The sequence below is a fragment of the Vidua macroura genome, chromosome Z (assembly GCF_024509145.1).
Source record: "Vidua macroura isolate BioBank_ID:100142 chromosome Z, ASM2450914v1, whole genome shotgun sequence".
NCBI classification, from domain to species: domain Eukaryota; kingdom Metazoa; phylum Chordata; class Aves; order Passeriformes; family Viduidae; genus Vidua; species Vidua macroura.
Window position 1 is genome coordinate 46,583,382 of NC_071611.1, and position 8,045 is coordinate 46,591,426.

Below are 8,045 nucleotides of genomic sequence, written 5' to 3' on the forward strand. Positions count from 1 at the left end.
GTCAGCTTGCCTTGTTAGAACATTGTGAAAGACAGCATTAAAACCCTATTACAGCCAAGGTAAACATTATCTCATTGCTCTCCATTCTTGCAGCAGGCAAGGCAACTCACTGTGGAAGGTTATCAAGTTGGTTAAGCATGACTTTCCTTCCGTAAGTGCATGGTGGCTACTTCTGATGACTTTTTGTCCTTCCTGAGATTGGAAATGGTATCCAGGATTAGTTGCTCCGTCGTCTTCCCAGGGGCTCACCTGAAGCAGGTTGGCCTGTTGCTCTGGTGATGTTATTTTTTGACTTTCTGGAAGATAGGTGTAACACTTGCTCTCTTGCAGTCTTGAGGGACAATCTCAGTTGCCATGGCCTTTCAAAGATTATCAAGTGTGGACTCCCAAAGACATCAGTCAGGTTTGTCATTGGCAGAGTATGTAAGGCCTATTTGTTTATGTGCTCCTTAAACTGGTCCTTCTCCACCCAGGGAAAGTTTCTTTGCTCCAGACAATTTCTCAATAGGTTCAGCCTATTGGTTGTGGAGCCTTGAGATTCTTGAAGGATAGGATTGTTTTATTTCAACAGGCCTAATAAGGTGCTCCAAATTTACTCATAATCCAAGGTGGAGAGTTTGAGAGTTTAAGAGCATCGGCTTTGCTAAAAGGAGTCAGAGGAAATGCACAGGAAAAACTCTTATAGCATGTTGCATTTCCATAAAGATGACAAAGTCAACATTTTTGTGGTGTTCTGAGAGGTGTATGAAATAATAAGAGAGAATGTGCTTGAAGGGTCCCTTTTACTTCTTGGTACAAAACTCATTAATTATCAGGGGAAAAAAGCCCTATGTAGGAGCAGAATAAAAAAGTACCTATTTGCAGGTATTTCTGGAACACATTTTCAAGCCAGGTCATTGATTCTCCTTTTCAGGATAAAGGCTTATTGCAAAAAAAAAAACAAAAAAAACAAAAAAAAAACAAAAAAAACCAAAAAACAAACAAACAAAAAAAAAAAACAAAAAAAAAAAAAAACAAAAAAAAAAAAACAAAACACCTCCCCAAAAAAAAAACAACAAAAAAAGAGTTACCATGTGGAACTGCTGAAGCCTGCAAGAAGCTTCAAATTCCTGCCTTATTAGATTTGATTAATCTACTCTTGTCTGGCATCCATGTCAACAAGGAAGATGATTGATGTCATTGTGAGACCACTCATTCATCTTTGAGACACCAGTTAGGAGGGTTCCTTAAACCTGAATAAGGGCAACTACCATTCATATCTTAAAGAACAAGTTCACAGAAAAACATTTTGAATTCCTCACTAGTGAAAGATTAAACAGAACCTCCAATTCCACAAAGCAATGGCATGTATGTTTGACTTCAGAGTTTCTTGTTGTTGTAGAATGTGCTGCATGTGAAGTTCTTACATCCAAAGGAAGACTTGTCAGCCTGCCTGACAGAATTGTCCTGAGAGAAAAATTCGTTTTCCACAGATGATAACTTCCTAGCCTGTCTGACAATTGTTTGCAACTGTGTAGGTAATAAACATCTTTCTGTCCTATAATCTCACTCTCACCTGCTCTGACATACTAAAGAGACCTATTCAATTTACCGCAGAAATTGTAAATTACCCCGACACCATCCGAAGTATTTAGTGAAAAATTTTACTTTGGTAGTATATTTGAAAATGTATTCAGTAAATTAGTTTCCTGTCAAGTTTTCTGGACAATCTGTGTTACATTTTTGTTCTACAGTTTGGATTCCCAAGGCTACTTCAAAATACATTGTCTTAGTATTTTAGTATCACTTCTGAATGTGGAACTTCTGCAGCTCCTAAAGTAGTAAAACTAATTGAAGTATTAGCAAATAATCTACCACTTCTTTCATGTATTACAGTCCTATTGGCCTCCTTAGAAACAAAGAAGCAGTGGCCTTTTCTGGATTTGATTTACAGACACAAAAGCATTCCATGAGGTGCAGAATGAGTATTTTAACTTGCCCAAACCCAACACAGGTCATAAAAAGTTGAGAAGAACCTGACTACATAAAAACAACTCATGCAAAGAAGTATAAATAAAAGTAACTCTTTAATTCTATTTCTGCTATAAACTGCTTTTCAAAGTGATGGGATTTTTGTTTTGTTTTGTTTGTTTGTTTTTAATAGTTTAATTGAACCTTAAATAAATGACAGCCACTTGAAATACAGGGATTGTTGAAGAGCATATTGAGTAGAAATCATAATTTTCTGCAGACTGTTGCAAGGTAAGGAAGTTAAGAAGGCTCTGGTAGAAGAGAAAAGCCATTCTTTATTGACAGAGGGGGTTTTTTACCTTTTAAATGAATTTTTAGAAGAATTTTGAAAGGTAATTTGACTATATGGAAAACTGGGTAGTCAAGAGCTTTTGAAGCTCTTTTGAAGCTCTTGGACCCCCCAAAATCTTCTCTTTCCCTCCTAAAACAGCAACGGGTTTATGACTGAATTCTATACAGAAGGTGAGATATTGCACCATTTTCCCCTATTTAAGTGTCAAAGTAATCTACATTCTGAACACATAGAAAGCACCCATTCAGCTGCCTTATCACAAAATACATTAACTTGACTTTTTCTTCCCCTGGCTAATCAAGGCAGTAGCAACTATGTGAATGCTTATTTTTCCAGTCAGAGTTCAGTTTTCTTTCTAATACTTGATAGTGTTAGAGATCTATTTCCTTGCAACAGCACACCTGAGCACTGATCTGCTGGAGGAAAGCAACTGGATCCAGATGCAAGATGTGCCTTTTACAGTGGGAACTTTTGACTAACATGTCCAAACCAGCTGAGAATGGCTTTGGCTATAACCTCAGCCCCCAGACTGTAGTAATGAGCAGGTCAAGGAAGGGCAATGTCATCCAGGCAGGCCAGGAGGCTGAGATGTAGATTGGCACTCCTATAGCACTACTGAGGCAGGACTGACAGCCCCAAGCTAAGCTGACAAACAAACATTCTATTTATTCTCATTGTTTTGTGTGTCACGAGTTTCTGCATCACACACTTTTCAACTGTTCCTCTGACAACAGATGTATTATTTCTCTCCTTACGCTTTTTACAATCGCGTGGAAGTTTCTTAAAGTAATAATTTACATTTACACACCTCTCAGAAAAGTGAGAGTATTAGTCTTCTCTGTCTCTGCCCTCAATGTACAGAGTGTACTCTCCTCCCTCCTCTGCTCCTACAGAGTAGAACTGAAGTACAACCAGATTAGACTGGATGGTGTCTACTCATTCCAAATGTCAATTCAGAGATACCAAAGACCAGGTATTTTATATAGGTATTGTGTTAGTTCAGCACATTTCTCATACTGATTTGTACCTGTAAGAATTCAACAGACTTATAAACTTAACAATAATGCCTTGAATAAGCCAGCTAAAAGAATTCAGTTTGACAATTAGATATGAAAATCTTATTTTAGTGATCAGCACAGTTATCATCCAGCAATTTAATAGCAAAAACAGTGACACAGAACTGGATGATTTAGGGACCAGCTTTCTCTTCCCTAAAACTTTGATCATTGCTTCCCTGCTGTCTTGTAAAACACAGGATATACAGACTAGGACGGTCATCTCCAGTACATCTGGTACAGTCTGGGGCAAGACTGCTCTTGATGGGGGGTATTTTACTGACTGTTCACTAAGTATGCTGAAAGAGGCAAAAATGATGACTGAAAAACCTTAAAACTAGTAGCCTCTATAATTTGAGGGTTGTATAGCCCTAAACATCTACTTTGTGTCATAGCCCTGATCATGTGTCTTGTCAAATCAAAAATTGCAAGCCAGCGCACCCCAGTGATACACAGAGGGGTGGAACATAGAGATATCTGTCCCTTCAGCTCAGGAAATAACTGAAGGAGAGAAAACAGTTGTGCAGAAGGAAAGAGAAAATATACTCTAGGTAGGCCTCTAGCTAAATTCTAAATCTTTACCAATTTTGAATATGTTCTAATGGATCATAGTCCTTTGCTTGTGATTTTTTAGGGGAAAAAAAAAGACGATGTTTAACATCATCTGCCTTCTTCTCCTGCAGACCCCTTATTTATAGCCCCATTTGTCTTATATTACTCATAGCATTAGAGAAAGGCTCTGATTTTCATGACTCAGTCCCCCCAGCTGCTACTTCCAGCAGCATTCCTCATGAAACTAGTACCCTTCAATTTTCAGTTCAGCTTCTTATGCTCCTCATATCTTTGGGCTTCACAGCATTCTCAGCAATCCACTGGCCCAGTATCAGCCAGTATCAATTTATTCTGTCATTCTTCCCTATTTTCTCCCTATATCTTTTCCCTTCTGAATCCCTTCCTGCCTCTCTAACCCTTAATCACTGTTTGACAGTAAGAGTTGTCTCATTCACATCATCCCACCCACCCCTCCCAAATATTGTATGCAATCTTCATCTCTCACTTCTTCCTGGGGAAGTTGTTTAAAGTTACTTAAACTCCACAAGATCTGGTGAAAGGACAAGTCAATCCATTACTGTAATTTTCTGAACTATTAGCACATTCATAGTACACAGGCTTGTTCTCAAAGTTGCATGAGAAAGTTGGTCACAGCAAAAGGGAAACATGCTGGTCTTCTTAGCTTTTCAGAACTTGTGTGGAAACTAAAATTCAAATGTCGGGCTGAAATAAAGAGAATCGGTAGAAATCAAATTCTTACTATCACCACAAGGAGATGTACTCCTGTCACCTATGGTCTGGATGGCCCAATAAAAAAATTATACTGTCATTGCTAGTAAGAAAACCAATGCTAGCATTGCAAGGCCACAAGAACTGGTGGGCTGTTAGGTTTGTTATTAGTTTGAGTGAATTTACTCAGTGCAAACTGAAATTGGCACCAGGTGTCTTTTCTTATGATATAGAGTTTAAGTGTGGGATAATACCAGAGACCTTGAAAATATGTGCACAGGCAAAAAACAGAGGCCACAAGACTATAAACATCTCACTGGCAGTCTGTTTCTGGTTCTTGACAATTAGAATCTTAAGTGCTGAGAACACTTCTTTAGACATAACAAGGAGCACGAGGAAGCAATCAACAGCAAATGCATGTAGATTATGCACTGCTTATGAATAAGACAGATAGATTATGTGGTCATGGGAAGTTAACACCCCCAGAATTGCAGAGTATATCATCCAAGGAAAGGAGACCAGAGAATTAAAATTCACTGACAAAGTCAAGCTTTTTTGAAATGTACTAGATCTTGATATTTGAAAGGAATTGCTGCTGGCAAATGGTTGTCATCACTGGATTATCATGGAATTTTCTTCCTAAAAACTATATCAAAGCTGCAAGCACATCATCTGTTTCAAGGACCAAGGCTCTTCAAATATCTTTTATCATGCCAGTCAAGTTTTAGCGCTGTATAGAAGTCTGTGTCTGAGTACATAAACTACATGCACTGGTTGTCTCAAGCTCTGTAATTCCTGAATAAAGCATTACTGCATGTAAATTCAGTTTGCCTAGTGTGATAATTATCAGTGTGACAATCATCACACTGACAAGCCATGAAATGGTCAAGCAATTGCACTAAACAATCATTGTAGTGTCTTCCAGCTGGAAGTATTCCATTGTATTCTCTGTATGCTTCTCATTATTGTCTGTAAATACATCCATCAAATCCTCAGTGTGAGTTGGCTCTCCCACTGAAATAAAAGACAAACCTGCAACAGAACCAGGGTTTTAGACATCACACAGGAACACAGTTTCACAGAATACAATGTTGGAATTATTGTGCCCTGACCTTCATTAGGAAGTGTTAGGGAGTGTAAAACTGCCTGGTTTGGAAAAGTTCACAGTTTCTGTACTGTTATTATTTGTTTCTTACTTTAGTGCTTTACATTAGAAATATTTATATATGTGTGTGTATATATATATATATATATATATATATATATCACTGTGTGTCATCTTACTCCATTCTACTGCTTTAATACCAAATAATTAAAAGCACAGAGGCTCAATCTTCTCTCATTTTTAGGCTATACTACACAAAATGTTATTATGCCATTGCAAAATTACTCCAGAAGTTAATTACTTGTGTTCTGGAGGCATTTTTTTCCTGCTTCTTTACCTGATGACTGAACAAGGAACTTGCCCCAGGAAAGACGGGTGTGCCTGTTCTGTGGAGCTGGTGGTAAATGTTTGTGCAGGAAGAACCTAGAGCACCTAAGGAACTACAAGAACAAACTGGGCTTTTGGCCTCAAGCCATGTAGTTTAGTTGGAGAAATGTCTCATGGGGTAGGTCATATATTACAGTGTAAACTAAAATTCAGTGAAACGTAGCACATTAGAGGCTTGCTTCAGATACCACAATTTAGAAACACTTAAGGAGCTGCTTTTTCAATCAGCAAACTTTTGGGGTAAACTTCATTATAATTATTCGCAGTGATTGTATGCAAGCAGTATTAAGGTTACATTCACAAATTGTTTTGCAAAGCCAATATTGAGTGTCAGTTTTCATAAATCATTCATTTTTAGTATCCTAAAGTTCAACAGACTACAGTATCAACTCTGTAATTCCTGACATTATACTGTTTTAGCCCATATGGGGTACATCACTAATACCTGCAGTACATATACCTTCTATATTTTCTCTGGAAAATTTTCATTAAAATTTTCCAAAAAATTTTCATATATTTTTTCATAACAAATTTCATACACACAAGGTTTTTTATAGGGACTGTATTTTACTCAGATCTCTTTCTGTAACAGTCATTCAGCACCCCTAAGAAATCTATGCCTGCATTTGTATCCACCTGTGACTGTAGTCAATGTAATTGACCAGTAGAAATGGTTAGTAGGAGTTCCGTTGTCAGGAAACTTTCTCTTGTATGAGACAGCCTCAGGCAACTGACCTGCTTCTAGAGAACTGGCTGGTTTTATACAGATACAAACATTTTATATGTTTATATGGTCTGCAATTCTTGGTCACACAAAGAGGAAAAAAATTATATTTATATGGTGTTCTCATCATAATTTATAAAATTCAATCCTTTGTAAAAGGCAACATCCTTTTCAAGAGCCACTGGCATATTGCAGTGTATCACTCATCAAGACCATTTCTGATTTTAAACTGAGGCAATGTCTTAGGCTATCTCTCATGTAGTACTACACAGCTTAGAATCTGCTAGTTGTGTTCAATTAGTCACTGGAGTCTCTCAGAAGGATGCAGTTCTCCTTGGGGAACAGTCAATACCAGCAAAAATAATTACTGTACTGTAACTGTAGGACTAACATTGTGTGTCAATGAGACTCCATATCACTCACCAAAACAAAACAAATGAGATAAAACAAACAAAAAAACACGAGGCATGTACCATAAAATCATAACAATTGAAATTACTGATTTTCAGTTCCATTGAAAACCTCACAGATAGGCCCAGAATGTCACAAGTGTCAGTCAGAGAAGGATTTTGGAGTAAAATTATCTCAGAAGTGGTCTTAGCCATTGCTTTTACCACTTATTTCCATGTATCATGGAAAGTTTTGACTGAACCAAGTCTCTGCAACTCCTGAAAGGAGGGTGTAGTGAGGTGGGGGTCGGTGTCTCCTGTCAGGCCTGGCAGTGAGAGGACAAGAGGAAATGGCCTTAAGGTGAGACAGGGGAGATTCAGATTAGATACTAGAAAAAAAAATTGTCATTGTCAGGGTGGTCAGGCACTGGAATAGGTTTCCCGGAGGTGGTGGTGTCACCATCCCTGTAAGTTTTTAAGGGTCTGCTGGGTGCAGCGGCCAGCTACCGTGTGTTTCCTGGGAAGCCGCTGCCGTGGCTGCAGTGCCCGTGTCCCTGCGGCGGGTGCAGACGGGAAGCGCTGAGGGCGCGGTGCCGCGGCGCCCCCTGCCGGCCTCCCGGGGGCAGGTAGGCCTTGGGGAGGGAGTCCGCGGCCGCCGGCGGCGCCGACTGCTGCGGCTGGGAGAAGGCGCGGCCGGACCGGCAATGTCGGCGCCTATTGGTGCGGCTGGGAAGAGGCGCGGCGTGGCCGGGAGCGGCAGTGCCAATTGGTGCGGCTGGGAAGAGGCGCGGCGTGGCCGGGA